At 35.6% G+C, this 25,479-nt stretch overlaps 1 protein-coding gene across 10 annotated transcripts in view; it reads left to right on the forward strand.

Annotated features, from left to right (window-relative positions):
• Window positions 1–25,479, forward strand: part of PTPRM (protein tyrosine phosphatase receptor type M) — a 416,833-nt gene that overhangs the window by 291,588 nt on the left and 99,766 nt on the right. The window lies entirely within an intron of this gene.

A 25,479-nucleotide genomic window follows, 5' to 3' on the forward strand; every position in this document is an offset into this window, starting at 1 on the left:
TAATACTTGGAAGCATCAAGGTTCCAATAGAAAGCAAATTTTGAGTGCTAGGCTGGATAACACCATGAAAAACTTTAAAAGTTGTGGCTGAGCATAATTGAATATGCTGTTACCTGAACAGCTGGAGAACATTCCTGATATAATACATATCTAACTTTGCAGGTTTATTTACTGCTACAAAAATTACTCTGCTTGATGTAATGTGACTGCCTTCAGTGTGCATTACAGTACATCTGCATGTTCTGTTCTTGCAAATAATAAATGTGAATGTTTACAACAAAGGATATTAGCTAAGTGAACCTGCATGGAACATAGCTATACTTCCAAATCAGGTTTCGGATATAGGCATAAATGAAATCAGCTAGACAGTATAGGGCTTTGTTAACAATCAATCTTTGACATAGTCATATGACTCACTGTAACACTTCAACATATTAGAAATTTTCTAGAGTCAGTCAAAGGTCATTTTTTTTTCTTATTATAACAGTAAATCATCAATTTGCACTACCATTGATCTGTGTCCTGACAGTTCAGCAGTTGGAAGTAGATTGTCTTAATGTCTGTCATTCTTAACAAGGGATCTGTTTTCACAAGGCAGTGAGGTTGCAATCTGTTTGGTAGCAAACCTACCAATTATATTTTTATAATTGCTGTCTGGTTCTTTAAATGCCATGCAGAGTCTGATTTGATGGTAGTTATGTTTCTTACTTTTTGTAGTTTGACATTAAAAAGTGCATTTTTTAAAACCACGAAAGTTCTACTACCTAGTAATTAGTCTAGAGCACTGTTTCTGGACCTTTTCAACGTACCCTTGAAAAACATTCCGGTCTTAGGGGAACCCCTTTTATAATTAATACACCTACAGCCTATAGTACATTGTGGTGGTCAGTAGTAACCATGCCTCTCACATTGCTGGTCTAAGAATGCCACCATTATAGATAGCCAAAAACATAATTGGGGTCTGTTAAACTGACCTAAGAGATGTAAATTGCTAATTTTTCAAGGAACCTGGAACACTGGACTAGAGCAATTTTTAGATTTCTGATGTGAGCCTATTGATTTATCATCATCGTCATTAGAGATAAAGAAATGTAAATTTCTTAGATAAAGAAATGTAAGCCTTTGACGCGGTCTTGAAATTTTTTTTTTTTCGACCTGTAGACAAAGGGAAAAATCAAAACTAATCCCACATATATTAAAATCAAAATTACTATTCTAGTACAATGCATTGGAATATTGAATATCTACAAATTAATTGGAAAAAAATTAATACAAGTTGTACTCCTAAATTATACTTTATAGACAATGATCAAAAGCTCAATTTTTCACAGTAGTGGCTGAAGCAAAATCACAGCAAAGGGAGTGGGGAAGTGACAGCAAGGCAATTCAATGTATACACTGTACACTTTGGTAAAGTTTTAAAGTCTGCAAGACAAAACTTCTATTTTAATATAAAATATAAAAGTATATATACTTTTAACCGAAAATAGAATTTGGAATTTGGTAAAAATTGCAATGCCAACTTGAGATAATCCACATCCACTTTTTGCTTTAGTATTTGTTCCTGTCCCCTGTTGTTAACCAGAGAATGGTAGCACCAGTACTATTACATTGACAGAAAAGGATAATCCCTCTTTAAACAGAACCGCATACTCTATAGATGTATTGGATTGTGCATTAATATTATAAGTTTGAATCATGGAATTTCCTAACTGTCTGGCAACCATGTATGGATAGTTACTGCCTCATATTCACCCCATAAGACAAATAAGAAATAAAAAAAATAAAATCCCCCTCTGATAGTGCTCCCATTCTGTGTATAGTGTCCAAAACAGGGGAGGGTCTTTTGCTGCCATAGAGTTAATCAGGAAAGGAAAATTACAAGGTGGTAAACACACATTTTCTGTTTTCTGAATCCCTCTATAAAAGTCACATGTGGGACAATAATAGTAACACATGGGAGGGTGCCAAAACTTCTGTCGCTGAATTTAACATCTGCCACTGAACTTAATACTGCTCTGCCACAACTGACAGTTGTTAAAGTTGTCAGCTCACTAATAAACAAGGCTAAAGAAGCTGAAGTGCAGAAGGTAGACATACTTCTGGTTGAATGAGTCATCGCCCCGTCTGAAATCTGTATGTCCTTAGCCCTGTAGGGATCTTTAATAAGGCAAACTTTCCACCTTGATATGGCTCTTTCTAATGCCTCCTTCCCTTCCTTTGTAAAGGGAGGATGAAAAGTCTACCTGATCTACCATTTGTTTCCTAGCCTTAATATATACACATACAAAGTCTATCTATTAAATAACAAGACTGATATAATAACTCATTTTTATTTATTTATATGACAATTCTAATGATTGCTCCCTTCACTATTCAGTCCATTCTCAATTAAGCACTGATGTTTTCCACTGGTCAAAGGCATGGAACAGATCAGTTTCTGTTAGCTGTTTTAAAATATCAGATGTTTTTTTTTCTTTACTGCATCCATCAACACAAAGCATGTTCCTTTAGGCACCAATTTCAATTTAGGAAAAAAAAGTCACAAGGGGCCAAATCTGGTGAATGTGGAAAATGTTCAAACTAAAGTTTAGTGTGAAGGGCATTGTCCTGATGAAGGAATAATCCGATTTCCCACATTTCTGGCTGTCTTTTCCTGACTTCTGCTCTCAGCTTTGTCAAAACTTCCTTATAATAATGTTGGTTCTTTGTTGTGCCTTCTGGAACCCATTCCGACAAAATTACACCCTCCATGTCAAAAAACGATGAGCAAGGCTTTGAATTTGGTCTTGCTTTGAGGATCTTTTTTGATTATTGGTGATGAAGGTGTTTTCAGTGGATTTACTGTTGTTTTGTTTCAGGATAATACTGAAAGATCCAGGTTTCTTTATAAGTGATTACTTTAGAGAGTGCTGTCGTTTGTTGTGCATGTTTTGGGCAAGTGCACACATTCATGGCAAGTGCCTATAATCAGTTCTTACTGTTTTGTTTAAGATTTAGAAAGACAGTCTCATTATTTAATAGGCAGACCTCGTAAAGTTCCACATTGGTGAAATTTGATTGATCCTAATCTGTTTCTGTGTACACGGGTAGCACAATGTCTTGATTGTACACAATCTCTTGAAAGACACCAATGCATTTGCAGTAGCGAAAACTAAACTGAAGGTGCGCCTATGTTTCTAGGAGGTAGCGGAACCAACAGCAAGGTAGTGGAACGCTAGCTTGCAATCCACCCAGCCAATGCCAGTTACCCTGAGAGAACTCAGGTAGGCAAAAAGAGACAACATCTATACCGACACACATATTGTCCCCAGAAACTACAACAGTAGTTTTTCCAAAACCCCAATAGACCAGCAGACGGGGTTCCCTAATAAGGCTCATTTAGCCCTCACTGGGTGAGTTACAACAGGTTGTCCATGGATTTACCACAGCTTTTAGGGGGATATATTCTTCAGATGCCTAGTATGTCAATGTTGGAAGACAGAAAAAGAATGAGGAGGTTTTATATTTCCATTCTGTCCTGTTGAGTAGCGGACAGGAACTATCCACTTGTGGCTGTCATTGAGTGATCAGGAAAAGTTATGCAAAGTTGTTTGCTTAATACTGCCTAATGTGTATGCTGTCAATTAGGTTACATGATGTAACTTACATCCTTTACCCAGTGTATTCAGTCAATTAGGTGGGACATGGAGCAACTGTCAGATAAAATTAAGGTGATGGGTGCTCTAGTGAATAATGACCAAGCTGCAACAGACTGTGTTCCTAGAATATATCCCCAAAACCAACTCTGCTGACTTCACGTGGAGAAAGGAGAATGTAATTCATTTATTTTGTTTAACAATGTAGATATACATTTATCATTTTACTGCACAGTTTATGTCTATTTCACAGCTACATGTATTTAAAATTACAGTTATCCATTAGAAACATCTGATTTTGATACATTTAGTTACTCAAAAGGGATTTATAACAAGAGGTATATTTCTATGCCATAGCTCCTAAGAGCAGTATCTTTGCAGCTGGTTGGCCAGATAATATATAATTAGGGATTACTGAAGTGTGTAAAAGATGGTAACACGGAACACATGAGTGACTTAAGGACAAGGCAAAAAGCATTTTTCTGACATCGGTACCTGAATCTTTCACAGGCTTGGATAATCCCCAAATTAAATTTCTGCTTGTCACTTTGTAAGAGAAAGACTACGGTGCATAGCAAGTTATAGGTACTTTGCATTGATGTTTATATCAAAATCAAACCATAACTAAAATTCTGCTGCAAACTGCAGAACACATCACCTTTATCTTAAGAAGTTGAAAGGGTTTCTGTAGTCCTAACAAATGTCCGTCACTTGGGTGACAAAAACTGTAGATATAGTACAGTGAGAAAGATTGTCACCTTAAAACTGGAAATATGTTACTGACAGGATCACCAGATAATAAAAGGACTGGTGTGCTACAATTATTACATTTTTGTTCTTGGGTTCAAATAGATTTTAATACATTTTTGCATTTCTGCAGATTCAGAAAGTCAGTTGCCCACTTTTCTGCAATTAGCGAGCATACTGACCACCACTAAGACTGTTGCCTTTCCATTGACCTTTTCTTTTCATTGATTTTATTGTCTGATCAAGCTGTATGCAGAAATATTTGCTCAAGTATAACACTTGATATGTCCATCTACTGCTCCAGTACTCTGCTCTTCCTGATGATTACTGAAATACCATCACCAACCTTATGATCACCTACCCCCAACCTTGCCTGTCTACCTCCTTACAATTGCATGCAGTGTCCATATACATTTCTTATATTGAAAAAATACATGTTTAATGTAAAAAGTTAAATGTTTATTTTACCTTAAGAAGTTTCATACCCTCCCTTTGTTTTCTACATTATTTTTTAGCCAGATTAAAGCATTTGGGTAATATTGCTGAGAAAACTAATTACCTAAAACAAAATTGCTTATACTCATTTGTTCCAGACAATAAATATAATGGCAGAATGTTTGCTCACTTACTGTACATTCTTATTGTTCTAGCAGATGGATTGCAATTTAAAAGTCTCACTTGTACTGATGCTGGAAAATACGTCTTAACCTCACTGTTGTTTTCCATGTTTGAATAAAATTGCTTTCATCCTTCCTTGTCCAGTTTATATTATTAATCTATTCATCTATTTGTAAAGAAAGGAATGCATTCCAGTTCATACAAGTGAGAAATAACAACAGCGTTTGCCAGTACAGCATTGTAACCTATGCTGGAGGCTAGTACTAGGTTTATAAGGTACAAACATTGACCCTATGCAAAGCTCCGACTTCCACATTACAACTGATACCAAGGATATAGATGTAGAAGAACTGAGTAGTACTGAATGCCTGCTATCTCATGTTTGTGTACCCATTGGAAGATAGCATTTAGGTAGATGGCTTACCTACAAGAACCTGTGTTGGTGAAGGCTGGTCCTGGAGAAGTACAGGAGAGACACAAAAACAATTAGCAATATTTTGCCTTGTGCTTGTATTGTAAAAACACCTATGCACTTTAACAGCTGTACAAATAATTGTCTAAACCTCAGCAGTCACTTTGTCACAGTGGATAAGGATTAGATCTGGAATGGACTGTTTGCAGAAATCTGAATCATGGCTTAATTTTTTTCCATTGTTTTAAATTAAAGAAGTCATGCTTTTTTCTAGCGATAGCTGCCTAATACATCAAACATATTATCTGGTATTCTTCATCATTTACCTGCTATAATAATGTCTTTCTGTATGTCTATTGGAAGCAGTATTTCCAATGTCCCACAGGTCAATGTTGGGGCAAGAATTATGTGTTTATTGTGCGGTGAAATATTGGCATATGGCATTACCTATTAAAGCTATTACCTATGGGGAGCACGGTGGCTCAGCGTCACTCTTGCTTTTGCAGCGCTAGGTCCCAGTTTCGAATCTAGGCCAGGACATTATCTGCATGGAGTTTGCAGGTTCTCCCCGTGCCTGCGTGGGTTTCCTCCCACATTCCAAACACATGCAGTAAGGTTTATTGGCTTCCCCTCAAAAATTGACCTTAGGTTACATTAATGACATGACTATGGTAGGGACATTAGATTGTGAGCTCTTTTGAGGGAAAATTAGTGACACGACTATCGACTTTGTACAGCGCTGCATAATATGATGGCGCAATATAAATACTGTTGAATAATAATTAAAGCTAACAATTTGCATTATTTTGTTAGTTAGCTCTTCACTTGATTTAGTGGGTGAAAGTTTGATGTTTTATTTCATCGTGGGAGGCAAAAATGACACTAATCCAAGATTTCAATGTGAAAGCATTTGATATGGAGTGATGGTAAGTATTAAGGGTTTTCAGAGACAGAAGAAGATGGGTAGGCAAGTTTGAAAATATGTTTTTGGAGTGCTATTGAATGAACAGAAAGTAAGAGCAAGCCGAATAGGACATGGAAGACCATACCAGAGAGTAGGGGTGCACAAACTCACCTAAATCACCTTTCTTTCCAATTTAATGCTCAGTTTTAGCTTCAGTAGGTCCTCTCAACATTGTCTAGACCTCTAAATGCATTGATTTGCTGCCATTTGATTGGCTAAATAAATATTTGGGTTGAGAATCGGTTGAACAAGTGTACCCAACAAGTGAGAGACTAGGTTTGCACTGGTTCTGAGGTTGCTGTGCATTTACTGCTTCTTCATTCCAGGATCCACTGCCTCTTTGGTGTGGTGTGTATCTGCAGTAGCTTCCTAGGGAATGGAGTGGGGAAGCCATGAGTGGTACTAGTACTGCTCACTGCCACCAGCTGTCAAATGTGCAGACGCTGGTTCTTTAAGAAATGATGCTGTGGTGCAAATGTTCGACTGTCATACGGATCACTTGATCCCAAGGCAGGTCTGAACCAGCCCTAAGTTAGTGATTTCATAATTAGGTTCCTAGATTTCATATGCAATATAGTTTAAATATAAGTTTGGAGATAATTAGATTTTTGGTAGTTCATTAAAATAAACCCCCCACTCCGATCTGCCTAGCAATTCAAATAGGATTATGTCATATTGAGTTATTTTAAGCTATCCTAATTGAACAGCAGTGTTCTCCCCAGCCCCTTTTAGCGAGGCGCACCACCCAGCACTTTTCAGCAAACACCCGGCTGTTTTTGGATGGTTACTGATGAGTTGGGTCACAATACAGGGTCTGCCACCGACCTACAATTTCTTCCCACCCGGGTCAAAAAAAATTCTGGGTTGAGCACTGAACAGGCAACTTAGTTTGTTATATTGCTCGCCCTTTTCATATATATTCTCTTTTGTCTGTACAAGCAGTTATTGAAATGCTTTGCTTTTCAAGTCACATTTTCACAGTTGCAAATAAATTAGAACTTTTTATTAGACTCTTTCTGTAATATTTTGTAATACACAGTGTGTGTGTTGTAATTAAGATTTCTTAGACTGCCATTTTTTTTAATAGATTGAGTTATGCTCTTTCAGCACAGTTTAATGAAATATTGAACCATGTCCTATTGGTCTGTGAGACAAAGGTGGTTTATTTGAGAAATGAATTCAAGGTTGCTTCATAAGCAAGTCCAAGTTTAAAATGAAAATGTTCTCTCCTGATAAATATACAACATTCAATGGAAAAATAGCTGTAAAGAAAATGTGTACCCCCGTTTCCCAGTATATTTATTCCTTTATTCATAATTCCTTTTTATTTGTTTTTTAGTGCCTTTGTTACCCAGCCACAAATTATTGGCATGGACCTCTTTTGTTTGTGCCATAAAAAGTGTTGCCCCTGCAGTCTCCTATTGGAAGTAGCTTTTAGTTCCTTAATACTTGTCTCTAAAAGGTACCGAGGGACACATAATTTAATGACAAAGAGTTGTCACTACAGCCTGCTTCATCATTTGTACTCTGTCCAGAGAAGGTGATTACTTCATGAGGTCAAGGCAAGAATTTGAGTTTTCATCTGTGTCATCAAATGTGTAGAACATGTAAGGGTACAGACATAAAGAGAATGTAAACCCCAACAATGATTAGTTGTGTATAGGCCAGGAGTAATCATGAATAGTAGCTTGGGAAATGCTAGGTTGGGTAACCAGAGGGTTGGTGAAGTTATCCATTTTTAGCTAACCCCTTGTTGCTTTTTTATTGAAAAAAGGGTTACAGTACACAACCCCAATCCTCCTAAATATGAATAGTACATACCCTGAGTAGCAAAATGTAATATTGCCTAAAAGATATGTTAGTTGCACCACTATAAAGCAAAGCTTTGGATTCCCAGATTTCCATAGTGCTGCCAGTACAGTAATTGGTTTTTTAACTGGGATAATTTTCTGAACAGTTTATTAGGATACTGAAGGTGCTGCATTCAATACTTTCATTGATTGCACTTCAGTAAAAACAAAGTACTATCAACACCAAAGTTTGCTTTATTTTAATAAAGTTTTCCAGTGCGTTAAACTCTGTGGAGAAGAATTTATCAGTAAACAAATCCTTTACCTTGTCTGACCAGCTTCAGTAGACTTAAAGCTTCATGCTATTAGGTAATCCATATTATGCAAATGGTCACCACGCAGCCATTCAAGAAGATATTCTAATAAACATTAGCTTGCTGTATTTTGTAACGTGGGTTGCATAGATAAAAGTTTATTGACAGATAAGGTTAAAGTACATTGCGCTTTATACACCCAGAAGTATTGTACTTTTGTCATCACAGTATAACAAAAAGCAGAGCTAGTGGCTTTCATTAGGTATTCTGTAGGTACAGAAGCATGATTAGGTACTAATGCCTCTTTTTCTGTTCTGACAGGGTTTCCTAATCCATAGAAACTGTGTTTCTTTTAACCTTTATTTAGATTTGTAAATGGTGTAAATAGAATTTATTCTGCCCTGTTTGACCAATATCTGTATCTATATAAAATACATCATCTGGCACAATCCAAAGCTAAAGACTAAGACAATCGCAAGAATACTAAGCATTAGCAATGTATTAGCTTGTGTAAGTAACTCTATTTTAATTTAACTTTTTAATCCTTAATCCCTTGTGTCTAAAAATGCCTAAAGTGAACGGCATTCTACTGACCCTGAATCAAAGATTACTAGTAATCTGTCTCAAGACGGCATCTGCCTAACTGTATTCGTTAGTTTTAATACCATCTGTGAACTATTTTTTCTATCATGTCATTCGTGTACATAATTATTTTGGTAACGGAAAAGATACAGAATAAATAATACTGATATATTAAACCAGTGGCTTTGGTAGTGTATGAACCAGAATTACTCCATTTTAGCACAAAAATCTATTTGGTTACTTCAGATGTTACATCTCTTATGTAGTCACTTGCAGTTTAAGTAGGTATACAGTATTAGGTATACAGTAGTGGTAAAATAAGGAGAAAATGCATAACTATTCTTATATTTTGAATATGTTTTACTTGTTGTGTTAAGACAGAAATATATTAGCAGACTGCTTAAAGTGGACCTAAACTTAATGTTTTCACTTTACATAAAAGAGTAGACAGCCCTTTTATATAAAGTAAAAAATCTTTTTTTTTTTAAGTGCAACACCTTTTTTAAAAAAATAAAAGGGTGAAGCACCTCTCTTCTCGCGGCAATCAAGACTGAATGGAAGCGCAAAGCCTCCAGGGGTACCTATGTCACGCATCCTGGAAGGCTCTTGGCTGTTTATTCTTCACAAAGGGAAATGAGATACCGATCTCACGTGTGCAGTGTGAGTTTGGGTGACGTAGAAGGAAGAAGAAGACCAGAGATGGCAGCGCCCAGGGCTTCTTCCACGCCAGGACGAAGAAGAATTTCAGGATGGTTCGGGACCAGATCGAGGAAAAGTGCAGCGCAATCGAAGGATCTCCAGAATTAAAGGCGAGTGTGATTTTTTTATTTTTCAGTTCAGATCCACTGTTTCACAGCTTACACTTCCAATGGGCCATAGCATTTTAAACATTTCTGTTTTAGGCCTTTTTATAAAGCTATAACTTTGTAATTTCATAAGATGAAAACTTATATACATCAATCACCACAAAAGCCTTATTTGTCCTACAAAACACTATAAATTTATATATATGTATATATTTTTATATATATATATATATATAAATCACCACAAAAGCCTTATTTGTCCTACAAAACTCTATATAATTATATATATTATATATGTTTTATATATATATATATATATATATATAATATATATAGTGTTTTGTAGGACAAATAAGGCTTTTGTGATGATTTACAAATTGAATATTTTTCTTATGCAATACAAAGACAAAAAGACATTGCAAAACTTTGACCAGTGCTAGTTTAAAAAGACATATTGTGTAGAAAAAAAATTACATACTGTAATTTGTCTTGGTTACAATAACACAAAAATGATGATTCTGGTACAAAGCATTGCAAAGTTATTTATAGGGAATTATATAGAACATTTTTTTTAACAACAACATTTATTTAACATTTTTTTATTTAAGTTGTCAGATTGCTTTTTCTCACATCACTTTTCTGTACATTTTTCTTCAGATCAAAGGGATATGCTTCCATCTGCAGATAAAGGAAACAGTATATAGAAAAAAATTATTATTATTATTATTACACATTAGAACTAAAGGCTTTCTATCATAGCAAATTGAGAGAGGAGCACAGTGGAAAAAATATACGCTTCCAACTTTTAAAGTCTGTAAGCTTTGCACACTTTTATGAGGACACACAATACTGGTAGTCGATTACAAACTGATTAATTTTTCTAGAAAGTACAAAGAAAATTCATCTATTCTTTATAAACTGCTGTATGAGAATCCATCAATTTTTAGCAGGGCGCCATTAATCGCTGTCAAAGAAAAAAGACTTTAGCGAAAATAACATTATTTTATGTGATGTGTGTTCTATAACTTCATGTTATTCATTCCGAAGCTCAGGCAGTTTGCAAAGAATAACTGTGGATAAAGAAAGTTTTTTCATGAGAATCATTATAGACAGTGGTAACTCTATAGTAAATAGTGTCTTTCCATATCTGCATATTGTTATATACCCATAATATTCTTTAACAAGTTATAGCTGTAGTTCTGACGTCTACCTTTTGGTACATATAAAAAGCACGGTTCCAAACCATATTGCGGTGGATTTACTAAAGCAGTTTAGGCTGTTTTTTTAGAAACTAAATGATCACCTTACGAGGGGATTTTCATTCTTGTGTATTTTAAGTGTTAATCGTATGTAAGATTACACAATTTGTAGGATTTACCTTAGATATGTGAGAAAAACTAGATGTTGGTAGATAAGTTGACTTTCCACATAACTTAACCGTAGACCATTTAAGGCACAATAGATTGTATGAATATGGTGGGAACATTAGATTGTGAGATCCTCAGAGGGGCAAGTGACATTACAATGGCTTAAATTACAATGAATTTACAAATAGTAGACCCTACAAGTTCAATGCTTCTCAGTGAAGCCGGGTGATTCAGCAAACCAGGAATGGATTTCTGGAATGGAAGTCATTAGCTATTTGCTAGCAAATGTTTTTATCCTGGACCAGGTCCACTTTAGGTTTGGTGGATCACCCAGCTTCACTGATGAAAGTGTATCTTCTCCAGCCTTGAAGAGCTTTACAGTTTTAATTACAACAGCTTAAGCTTTGTTTGAGTACTAGACAAATTTAAATACAGTCAATAACCCCCCTTCCCAAAATGCAATACTGTACACCTGACAAACTATATATATGAAGGGATGAGAATCGCATACCTAAGCAAACTACCATAAAGCTGACCCTTAAACCTTCAAGTAGACCTATACTCAAGTACATAGCAGGAGATAGTACTAACTCCCGGTGGCTTTTTGTTCAGTACATTTGGGTGTGCCGGGTCTTTCAGTGGCCTAGATTAACACGTATTACTCAAGAGTCATTGGTCCTAACATTACATTTCCATTATGAACCAGAATTCAGTTCTTTTTATGGCATGTACTTTGGTATTCATTAAACAAATATTTTTGCCATAGCAAAATCAGTTTGTAGAGTCCAAATGAAACTTTTTGGGGACAATAGTCCCAATCAGTAACTTGCACTGCAAAATGATTAGGCTTTATGTTGTGAAGATCTGGGGGAACAAGAACAAGGAGTCAGTCACCAATGACCGCTTATGGCAGGATCACTGGATAATATTTAACGAAACCCAATTAAAAATTATAAAAATGAAATCCGTCATAAACATTAACATGGTTTTATGAGATAGCAGTGATAGGATTTACATAAACTTTATAAAGAATTCAAATATAGTGTTCTGTAGGGAAAATGTCACATTTGTTTCCATAAAAAGCTTTTTTATTCACAGACAAGATAATCCGGCGTCTTTTGTGAATTAATAACCACAATATTACTTTTCACTAGAGCATGAGGTCACAGTTATTTGTCTCCTAATTGAGAATATCTTCATTTATGTAGGTTTGATTGGTTTGCAAATTGCAGTAATTACCCAAAGCCATAATTAATTCAGAACAGAAAGTAGCAGATATCTGGCAAATGATATACCGGCTTTCGAAAAAAAAAATATTGTTTAAGATTAAAACTTCAAATATAGATGATGTTGTCATTTCATTTAGTTGTTCTTTTCTTCGTTTTGGTGCCACTTTCTGATCTTTGACAAATCACATATTCTTCAATATATGTTGCATTTATATATTTATTGTATATTGTTTGAAGTAAAAACACCACATCAAAGATTGAGGATACAGACCACTGCTCTCTGGCTTCAGCATGCTCCAGTTAGATTTTGGATTCTCATACAATTGTCAAATACAGGTCAGAAGGAGGTCAAATGCACTTAATTTATTTCAAATAATCTTAGATTTGTCTCAAAGTTGTCAGCACAGATCCTAACTGACAAATGTACTAACAGTTCACCCATTATTACACAATTCTACATTCTAGACGCTCTGGATTTTTGACCTGGCAAGATTTCGCTAAAACAAGATTCTCCTATAGATGCTTTTATTTAGGGGAAATAGGGGATTCTTTTTCCCCTAAAGGCTGTCTAGGTTTATTGTATTAGCAAAAAGGTATTGGTAGATTGTAGAAACCCTAAGTGTCCAGGCAATATTCATGTTTTACTAATTCAGCTACCAGACGAATGATAAATGTGTGTTAATCCATGGCCACCAATCAATTTTTATCTTTAGTATGGTTGAGTATGGGTAACTAAACTTAAATGTGAATATCTGCCATGAGTTATTGCATTTGTGTACAATTATTTTTGTACAACCATAATGAAGAAACTACAGGTAATAAATAACAATTTTGTTAATGAGGATCACTGAAGCATAGAATTCTGTATTCTTCATATTGTGGCCAGCCATGTATGAGTAATCCAACCTTCAAAGACTAAGAATGTACAAAGACTACATTGTCAAGCTCTAGATAAAAGAAATGAGAAACTAGCCTAGGAAATTCAACCCAACTCTGAGTATGTTTGGTATTACCTAAAGATCATTTCCTAACTTAGATGGGACCCTAGTAGGTGAAAAATTTCTGTCCGTTGACACTTTCACACCACACCTAGCCGTATTCCAAACAGCTGCTCCATGCATGTGCAATACATTCTTAGACATAATTATTTTTTCCAGAAAGATTGTATAAAAAGAAAGCATAGTAATGCTGTGCAGTCCGTGCTACCAGAAAAACAAGATGATGGAGTTTCTTTTTAGTGTCAATGACTTTCTCTTTTTTAAAAAAGTTATTTCATTCACGTAGTTTTGTTTGCATGTAGCGATTTGCATGATCAGAAATAAACATTTTTTGTGCTGTGTGGCAGTATGGATGTGTTTTCACAATGCCATGCTAAGTAGCTGCACCACATGCGTAGCCGTACACCTCCCACCGTCTGTCATTTGACATTTCTCGGGCTTGATTGTTACTTGTTAGTTGCAATGAGACCACATAGAAATAAATTGCCATTTCCTTGATTGCTTAGCGTGATTCATGTAAGATGTACGTAGTAACCTGATAAGAAAATTGCTTCCAAAAGGAAGACCACACTGAAAGAAAAAGGATATAATTGAAAACAATTTGAAAGTGTAAGAACCTTTTTTTTAAACAGAAAAAAATAAATTTTAAATACCAATCAGACCACAATTCTAGCTGTTTTTATCTTGGAAGGGAAGATAAGTAGCCTGCATAGTGATTTTAAATGTTTTGCTTGTAGTGCTTTGTTGTTTGTGCAGTCTGGTAAATAATCACTACTACATTTTTTTCTATAATACCTTTTATGAAGGTGGTTTTAAATAGTTGTGATTGTTTGATAAATAGAACCTGACCTGGCCTTAAAAGTTCCTTGGGTAACAGTAGTGTGTTTGTGTGGGTTTCTTCTGGGCATCACTTCTCTCACATCCCAAAAACATGCTGGCTGAATTAGTTTTCCCCAAAAGTGTTTGTGAAATAAAACTATAGTAGGTTAGATTGTGAACCCTTTTGAAATACAGTTAGCAAATGTTGTAATATATAAATACAAGTAACAATAATAATAGTAATATGAAGTGTAGAATGTTGTCTTAAAATTGATCCCTGAATCCTAGGCTCAGGCAGCACAAAGAGCCATATCCCCAAGCCAAGGTAACCCCACTCTTTTCTATTCTACACCTATTCCACTAACATTTTATTTTCCAATAACTACTGAGGTTCTGGATTGAGCAACTGAATAAACAATAAAAAATGTTATGGTTAGGAAGCGACAGAGCTTAATCTTCTAATTATTTGGGGCCGTTTGTACAGTCTAGCCTATTCTAAAGAGCACCACAGGGGTTAATTTGTAAGAGGAGGTATAATAGATAAATAGGTATTAAAGCAATGCAGCAAATGCAGCCATTCACCAATCTACAAATGCTGTACAGAAGAAATGATAAAATTAAAAAGTTCATTTTTTTGTGTTAATATTAACATTCCGATTTCCAAAGTGGGTTAAACTTGATTCATGACCGTGAAAAAGTTACCAGTATTTATGTATGTAAGAGAAAGCAGAGAGTCTACAATATATGTTTTTAGGGATAGACCTCCTGTATAACAAGCAGGGCTTCCCAGATCACCAGATATGGTGGATTGGTATAACCGATGCACTACATCAATAAATGGAGGAAAAACTTAAATACCGAGTTTATATTCCCTGTGTACCTCTGTAGGTTTTTTAAATTTATGTCTTTTGAATATAATCCCACATTTCTTTCTAGCATTTAATGCTTTGCATATATGTAATATGAAAGTCTAAAAATCAAAAAAAGAAAGAGTGTTTCTTGTTGAGAAGTTTAGCAAATATTTCTCCTCTTTTCACTTAATAAAATGTAACAGTATGCAGAGAAAAATGCTGGCATGTTAAATTTAAAGTTTAACATTATTTACACCAAATGACCTTGTTATCATATTGTATTTCTGAAAGGTATTGGCGCACTTGCCAATATTACAAAAATACTGCTGACATTTTGTAAATCAATTTGCTTAGGCTTTTTTTCTTAAATGAATTTTATGCAGCATCAATTTACTTATGATATTGTGTTATTTTCCAATGCAAAATTTAGAATAAATTATGGAAAATATCTTTTGTTTATGGAAAGGCAAATTGAATACAGGCACCTTTATTCTTTGTTTGTGCTGTACAATATAATATAAATATATAATATTAGATATTTAAAAATGTTTTGCTCTGATGCTTTTGGTTTTACATATACTTTAAAGGCCCTCTAGCTATATGTATGTGTATGGGGGTTAATACCTGCAATGATGCTATTCCATGTAATAATTACTTTTTCACCAACCCTTGTATATATTTTTCAAATGTAGACCAATAGAAATAATGGTTACAGGGGCTGGGATAAAGTATAAAATTGCAGATTTGCTTAGAATGATCATATATATTTAAATGGTTTAAAACTGTTTTTCCAAAACAAAACATTTATGCTGTAGCGGGGTAAAAAGATTTAGCTGGAACTGGACTTTAGGTAAGTGTCCATTTAAGCTCATCTAAAACTACATGTTTATGACAACACTGTGTACACGGTGACAATGCAGTGTGATGTACCTTAAAGCAGAACTAAAGTAAAAATGACACTTACTTTTACTTGCGCATATCCAAGGAGATGTTTTGCCATTGCCCTGTCTTCCATAGGGTCTCGCATCGTTCAAGTTTCATGCTTCGTCCAGAGAGCCCCAGGTGCCACCATCTTCTTCGGTCTTCTTCCTTTTTCTGCCTACGTCACCTCATCTTGTACTGGGCAGGTGTCGTATGCTGCTGTATTAGTAAAAAAGGAAGTACTGATCTCACTGCCCATTCTTGAGAGTGGCGTCTTTTTTCAATAAAATCCCTTCTGCACATGCCCGAGATCAGAGAAGAATCAGTGCAGGCTCTGCACTCTCATTCAGTCTTTACTGCCGCGGCAGTAAAGACAGAAGGTGAGGGGCTTTGCCTTTTTTTTTTAATGAAAAAAAATATTTTAAGAAGGGTTATCTACCCTTCTATATGAAGTAAAATTTGTGTTGGTAGGTCTGCAGGTATGGCAGGATGAAGGAAATCAACACTTCCACCTGAAAATACATGAACATGCTTTGACTCAAATGTAAACCTAGGGCACAAAATGTGTCTTCCACTGTTAACATTCAAAAAAGTAATCAGTAGAAATGGCAAATACATTATTATGCATATATTCATGGTATGTGATTGCCTAAAAAAATATATATTTAGAAGGTGAACAAATTACATCACATGAAACAAACTCATATGTCATGTCGCTAATGGCAAGTTTGTTACAAACTTTTTCTAATGACGCAATGCCATCTACTGGTGTGACCTAAGTATCAACCAAGATGCTTTTTCTATTTGCATTTCGGGGAGGGAAATCTTGGTTTATACTCAAGCATATACAGTATGTTTCAGAGTACTCAAACAAACATAATTTTATCTGCGTCATATATAATGTGGTATTTAAATATGGAAACTAAAAAAAAACAAATTTAATCAAATAATATGTTTTCATTAGCAATACAAGTGTTCTGGGCCTAAGTGAAGGAAATGTGCCATCTTCAGGATTTATGAGTTGGCAGCCATAGTACCACTGTACCTATTTCTAGCAAGTAAATCCCACGGAGTTCTCCTCAGTTATTTTGCCTGTAAAATCAAAGCTGTATGTGCCTAATGCTCTGGAAATATTGATAAGTCGCGCAAATTCTAATTCTTTCAGAATCAGCAAACTTGTAGCTTTTCACTTTTTTGATCATGCGAGGCATTTTACATGCTTTATCAGCATTTTTTTCCACATATATAACTAGGGTAACTTCCTACAGCTCTGAAAACTTTTCAGTAATGTGACTCACCTGATGATTGACAGTGCTTTAGAGTGTTACCTCTTCCTAAAATACTGCAGTGCTGAGATGATTTCTTCTTTAGCTTTCTGCAGAATTTAGATGTGTATTTTTCTGACTTTATCCCTGTGAGATAGCACAAAGTGCCTGGGAGAACTCATTATATTATGGTAGAGCTGAAAAGTGACTTATACATACATATTATATGTGATTATGTGCCCTCTAGTATAAGTTATAACACTGATGTGAATACATGTACAAATATTCAGAAAGAAGTTTGGTGTTTGATAAATACAAGGCATTTGATATCATCAACAATGTGATGACCTCAAGCATATGTCAGGAAATATAGAGATATAGGCAGCTTTGTTCATATTTCTGCTATGTTAAAAACCATGTCAAAAAGATGCCACCCTCTCACCTCCTGAATCTCAGCTCAAGTCGTCCAAGTTTGTCACTTGTTTTTCTTTAACCTCCCTAGCGGTTCATTTCCGTTTTATATGTCTAAAAGCGGTACGTTGTTTTTTATGAAAATTTATTTTACAGTATAATATAATAGTATGAGTATAATAAAGTTTGAAATACAAAATCATGTAAAAATAAGAATGGCCCCGCCGCCAACGTACACACGCACCGACGTCACCGGGAACTCCCCGGTGACTCATTGGATGCATAAGCCAGCCAGAAGAAGAGAGAAGAAGACGGAGATCTCGGCAATGGACGACGCGAGATGCCGGCGGATCAAGTAAGGCTCTATTTACTATTACCTCCCATAGGTTTACTTACCCCGAGTGTGACTCGGGGTTACCACTTTTAGCAACTTTTTCCCACCCCGAGTCACACTCTAGGTTACCTCTAGGGAGGTTAAGGAAGCATTTCCTCTCAAATTATGATTTTTATACACTGCTTGGAAAAAATTCCATTGATCTGGGGTTGCTTTCATTGGTCAGGTCTGGGTTCAGCAAGGTAATGTGAAAAATTAGATCTCCTGAATACCTGAATATACTGAATAGTCAGGATTTTCCATCAATGGATATTTTCTTTCCTAAATACATGGGCTAGTTTCAAAGTAACAATGATCAGGCTTATATTGTGAAAGAGTGATTCAGGGAGCACGAGACATCATTTTTAACATGGATTGGCCACCAGTGAGTCCAGACATTAACGTCCTTTAGAATCTTTGAGATGTGCTAGAGAAGCGTTTTTTACAGCTGTTTGACTCCAAATACGGAATTCTTTAACAGTGATTCTGATTATGTCTATTGTCTTTGATAAATATTTTTTCTTTTTGAAAACTAGACAGAGCAGTGCTGGGAACCAAGGTATATTGACCCCTCCTGTGCATACATTACTATTGAAGGCTCTTTTATGGGCAATAGAAGTGTAGCTTTACTTAGTGCCTGGATGGGTATATTGGTTCTAGGCATCAGTGTAATGTATTTACCTATGCAGAAGAGGGCATTTTGTAAACCCTTGGTAAAAAAATGTCAATCTTATGGCAGATTGCTTGTGAGCCATACTCTTATTCAACTCTTTTAGCCTAGTAGTCCAATCATCCAAAGTGGAACCCCATCACATATAAAAAAAAAAACTTTGATCCAGTTAAACCCATTTATTATATTTCTTTTATAGTTTGCTTACAGGCACTGAAACTAGAAAAGTATATGTGTATGTCACTAATATGAAAAGGATGCAGGAAAACATCAGCAAAAATTATTATTTTTGAATAAACAAGCAGGTTGCATAATATACTAAAAACTGTGTACAATAATTTCATAGCTTCTTGTGTCAAGCTGTAAAATGAAGAACCCCTATATGATGGTCTGCAATCCACCCACTGCCATTTCTGGTAGTAAGCCATTTTAAAGATATACAAAATGATTTGTCAAAACAGAAAAGAAATCTGTTTTAATTGAAGAAAGGCAGAAAATACACTATTTTGCTTTAGCTATACACCTTCTACATTGCAGGAGGCCAATGTTAGAAGCAGGTTGTAAAACTGATTGGGTTTGGTGTTACCAGTTTAGAGTTAGATGAGGAGTGTCAGTTCACAGAAAATCTAATGTATTTAATAAAAAATATTTGTATGAACAGTAATTGGACATTTTATTTAAAATGTAATTATATTATAAACTTGGTCTTACAACAACTTCTTTTTTAATTGTACACTATTCTAATTTTTGTACATTTCAGCTTGGAATATTAATATTATTAATAATATTATTATTAATATATTACAGTTTTATATAGCACTGACATTACGCAGCACTGTACAAATTCCATAGTCATGTCAGTAGCTAGGATACCATAAATCCATATTTTAGACATTTTACTTTTTTGTTATAAAAATCTTATAAGAAAGAAGGTGCTGTAAAAATGTAAAGATAGAGGAGAAAACTGTCTTGTAGAACATGGTGGCTGATATATCACAATCTGCACATAATATGGTGTCAGTGCCTGTACCTGCTGTATTTCAGAGACAATAAACCCTATCTCCTAATTATACATTGCCAGGTATAAAAAGAACATATCCTTACATCCTGCTAATTAAATTACATCTAATAACTATTTGAATTTGTTACAGTCCAATGCAGTGCCAGAGCTAGACGTAATTTACAATTCTAATAAACTTGAAGGATCACCTAGAGTCTCTTAGAGTAGGAGCAGTTTTTTGTGGTCACCTGCAGGGATCAAAAGCTTTAAACTCCAAGCCTCTCAAGGGAAGTGCTGGATGTTCATTTGAAATGAATCATCTTCACTACTGGAACAGGGACGAAAGTAACTTTGCTTCTCCACTGTGTCTTTACGGGCTTTTGTTTCATGGTGGTTTGTTGCAGGGCTGTTTCTACCTGCCATTGTAACATCACTGCTCTGTTCTTTTTCATTGCCTCCTCCTGAATGACTATGATTACAGCCCACCTCTGACTGTTCTATACAGTTTTATCAATAGCAATCTACTTAGACCTGACATTGTTGATTGGTAGGCCTTTGCCGCATTTTTGGATGCATTTATCCATGCCTTTGTATGTTCTGAAAAGCATGCTGAGGTGAATTGCATCCTGACATTTTAAAGTGAAATAGGTTTGTTTTCTTTTCCAAATACCTGAAGTTGTTTAGCAGAACCCTGCACTGGAAATATTTTGTGTGTGCCGTTATATTAGCAGTGGCATCCTTCCAAAAGCACAATGGTAGTGAGAATACAAAGACTCCAACATACGAAGATGAAAAGTATAAAAGCTCTTACATATCAAGAGGGCACTTCAAAGGCAGTAACAGCTTTTAAGAAATAATAATGAGAAAAAAGTAATTTTAAATTGAATGGATATTGTCCAGGCTTACTACTCATCTGTATAATGTGTTCTGTGGGCTTAAGGTATACAGAGTTCATTTTGTAAGCCTGACACATAAAAGCTTTTTCTTTTGTACTGTTTTGTAATTGTTTTTTTTTTGTTTGTTTTTTTTAATCCTAATTAGTGCATAAAGAAAATGTATTTCTAGTTCTGCTAGTTCTGCAATAAAACAATAGCCCAGGTGTAATGATGACCAATCTTGTTTCTTACCACAAGCAAAAGCAACAAGGCAAATGCTTAGGACCGGCAGAACTAAATAACAAGGAAGATACTATTTCCTACTGACTTCATGTCCAGTTATCCTGTTGGGGTACACTGCATGCACCCAATTACAGATATATTTTTTCATGTTCAGTAATTTGTAACACAGGTATTTATTATCTCACCTCTCTTATGTCAAAAAAACAACAATTCTTTGTCTGCATTTCTATCTTTGTCCATGCACTCCCCAGGGTCACAATCTACCTCCTGGAATCTCTGTGCAGTTGACTGATGTGTTTAAAAATCCTCAGAGAGCTTCATCCTACCTGAGGAAACTAATGGCATAATTCCCATACACTGCACCTCTATACCTAGGCCTGGTCATTGGACTGACTGCTTTTCATTCCAACAGGTTAATGGAGCAAATGTTTCAAGATCTGTATGACAGCATGGACATTTGTCAAGTTGGTGTTAATGTCATATTACGGTGAGAAGTTTTAAAACAGATCTACAGGAGGTGTTTGGACTTCTGGAGACCTGGACCACTTCTCTCTGTGTTGAGCAGTAGCTGCACCCTATACCATACTTCTAGCATGGGGTGTTTAAAACCTTGCTGTGGCGAAGGGGACTATTCAAAACTAAAAAAAAAAATATAATTGTAAATTATAATTGTGTATATAAACTAGCTATATTACAAAAATAATTGACAAAGCTTCAGTTGTATTTTAAACAAAAATAAATTTGCATCTATTTTTACTTCCTCTAGTGCAGTAATTTTCAACTAAGGTTCAGTGGAACCCCAAGGTTCCTTCAAAGGTTACTAGGGGGTCCTGGAACTGTGGCTAATTGACTGGTGGCAAAGTTCCGGGGCCAACTCTACCTGGTAGAGCCAGCTGCATGACTCCAATGGTTTTAGTTGTCTTTAAACTGTAAGCGGACATTCTTTGCACTGGTAACCAATTTAAGAGCCTCTTTCCCTCTGTCCCCACTAAATTAGTTTAGGCAGGGGCTCCCTGAAATCCTAAAATTACTTTAAGGGTTCCTCAGGGCTAAAAAGGTTCAGAAAGGCTGACCTAGCTTGTATGGATCTGCTAATATACAGATATATACATTTAAAACAATAACTGAATTGTGGGACAGCACTGGTGTCAAAATATGAACAACACACACGAATGTACACTGGGTAAAACTGACTAGAAAACACGCTATATTATACCTTACAGATTTATACTGTAGACCTATATGCAAAATACGTACCTTTTTTGGGGGCAAAAGGTAATATTTGTATACTTTTCCTATCATTTTCATTCTGCTATTTATCCTGCACCAAAGTTTACATAGGTTCTTAGATACTGATACTGAGAGTTACTTGTGAAAGTGCATCATGGAAGATAATATTTGCACCTCAGACATCAATCATTTTTAAACAGCCATTCCCTAATTGTTATTTTTCTGTGCAGGTTTAAATGGGTAAGTTGTAATAATGCTGAAGCGGACTGAATAAGGTCCAAAGCTCCTACCTGTCCCAGCACTGGTTGTCTACTTTGTTATACATTTTAGTGAGGGAGGTTTCGGTCTAAAGGTAGTATGTTCTTGGCAGTATTATTTCTTCCTATATGTATCTACCAAAATTACAAATACAAAAACACTTTAAATTAGGAATATTCTATTAGTCACACTCTTCTGTAATTGCGTCAGGCTGACAAAGGCAGAAAATAGGTTTTTCGTCCTTCTGCTTTGCTGAAAATAGCGAGCTAATTAAAGCTACAACAGCCTATACAAAGGACACTTATCAGTGGTTGTTGCCAATATGGGGATTCCTTCCCTATTAGCAGTTTTGTTGAGCAAATTATTCTTTATTATAGTGAAAGTCAGAGGAAGGCATCTGCCAATTAACCCCGGCCTGGGAATGGTGACATTTAACTTTGTATTTTAGCAGTTTTCATATAACACTATTATAGTACATGTTCTTCTTACCTTTTGACATATGTAATATATTGGTGTACAGTAGGTGTTGCAATAATTAATATACGAGTAGATCTTTACCTTCTGTTTTTGTCTGCCAAAGCTATACATTTGCTGCTCTAAGGTTGTTGGAAGATCAACAGAAAAAACTGTAATAAGGAAGTGTGTATCATTAGCTGGTAATTATATTCATTTGTGAGATTTAATGAACTCCATTAAATACCTTTTTGCAAAAAATACTTTGCAGAATATTTTATTTCAGTCCTAGGTACAGTAATGTCAAAATCCATATTAATTGCCCGATCCATCTTGTTCCCATTGTGTTACGCTAAAAAGGAAGGTGTCCAAATAGGCTACAAAATGTATATGTCCTATTATCAGAATGGTGTATAAATACACTTGCAGGTGGGTGAACATGGGTTCTCTTTTGTATTTGGATTGCTGTTTTTTGCCTATTGATCCTTCTGCCTATTAATTATTCAGACTCATGAGACTCTAGTTGGGCATAGACCCAAATAAATTATTAGGAGATGCACTTTTAATCAACCTTCACATCCACAGTTTAGTACACATATTTGAATCTGAAGAGACACACATTGCCATCTAATCACTGCTACCTAGATACTAGAAAACTGCCAATAAATTTCTAACCATATAGTGACATCTCCACTATATGAATATCACTCCACTATATATCTATCACTTTATGATATATGAGTTGTCATATTGCTTTACATGTGTTCTGAGATCATGTGTACCACCTTTGGAACAGTGTATGATATAATGGTACCTTTTCAGTTGTTGCAACATGTGGTTACATTTTCTCCTTAGTTGAGAATCACTGTCTCTCTCTTTTGCAGAGCATTTACGTAAAGCCATGTAATTTCTGGGGTATCTCTTTCTTGTTTACATGGCAACTTTTTCTGCCTCTATCTACTGAAACATTGCCTTGTTAAATTGTTCCAGCTTATTTAATTTGCTTGTCAATTAGATAATCACACTAGCTTTAGGGATAAAATATGTCTCTTGCAGGAAAAGCGCTAGGAATGTACTGAGACTATCAGGGAATGAGATGTCATAAATTAATGAGCTTTCACATAGGGGAAGAGAGGCCTATGCTTTAGGGCCATCGGGGTAGCTGTAAATTTGTCACTGACATAAAAACTGCCACAGTCTGAATTGTTGGGAAATTAAATGTGTTACAGCTGACAATACTGTGCTATTAAATCAGAATTAAACAGTCTAATGACCCATCTATCACCACCACACTCACCTTCCCCATAGCAGACATTTAGTGCCATATATTTGCCACAATTGTTTTGTCGAAGTCCAGAAGGCGAAACTAATTGCTGATCCAGATAACAAGCTCATGCCTAAATTGTTATAGTACGATTGTTTTCAGTCCCATTGCCTGTTTATTAGTATAACCATGCAACTGCTTCTTATCTGTTTATTATACTCTGTTTGTTTAAAAGCCTAATTCTAGGCACAAACAGTTATTCATTAAAATATTTTCCTCATTAGCCTCAGAGGCTTTAGATAAATTGGTGTACGCCTAATGCAAACTCCCCTATTTCTTCAAAAAGTAGTGGTGACATCTGCCTGTAAAGAGAGAAGAGCTTCAGGAGGTACCTGGCAGATCCACCCACTACCAGGAAACCATAGAATGGTGGCTCATATGAGAATAGACTGCAAAGATGGAGATATAATCCTGTCCCTGTACAAAGCATTAGTCAGACTACATCTGGAATATGCAGTCCAGTTTTGGGCACCAGTTCACAAAAAGGACATTGTGGAATTGAAGCGAGTGCAGAGAAGAGCAACTAAACTAATAAAAGGAATGGAGGAGCTCAGCTATGAGGAGAGATTAGCTGAACTGAATCTATTCTCCCTTCATAAGAGACGTTTAAGGGGGGATATGATCACCCTGTATAAATATATAAATGATTCATATAGAGAACTCTCTTCCCAATTATTCACTTTGAGATCATTACAATGGACAAGAAGGCACTCTTTGCGTCTGGAGGAAATGACGTTAAGGCTCTGGAAAAGGAAATGATTCTTCACTGTAAGGTCTGTGAAAATTTGGAATAGGCGCCCTCAGGAAGCAGTTTCAGCAACTACTATAGATTGCTTTAAGAGAAAGCTGAATGCTTTTCTAGAAGCACAGAATATAACTGGGTATTAAAGCTTTAAGGTAAAGATAATAGAGTGTTGATCCAGGGAACATCCGATTGCCTCATGGCCTCATGTTGCAGCAAATTGTTCCAGGGTTTTTTCTTTTTTTTTGCCTTCCTCTGGATCAATTATGTCCATGGGGTTTTTTATATCTCGTATATGTTTATTTCCCTAGTGGTTGAACGTGATGAACTTTTTTTCAACCTAACATCAACCTTTTCAACCTTCATCCTGCACAATGTAAGAAATCAGCAGTGATCGGTCTTCCTTAAAAGTAGCTGCTGCGCAACAAATGCACAGCTTTAAACTACAATACTGCACAGGTTTGGAAGAAATGCACAACGCACACCAAAATTTAAAGGAGACTACACACACCTCTTTTATTTAGATAATATTTGTTTATACTGAAGTTTATCTTTAAATGTATATATAGTTTAAAGTAA

This window comes from Pyxicephalus adspersus, chromosome 5 (assembly GCF_032062135.1).
Source record: "Pyxicephalus adspersus chromosome 5, UCB_Pads_2.0, whole genome shotgun sequence".
Classification (NCBI taxonomy): domain Eukaryota; kingdom Metazoa; phylum Chordata; class Amphibia; order Anura; family Pyxicephalidae; genus Pyxicephalus; species Pyxicephalus adspersus.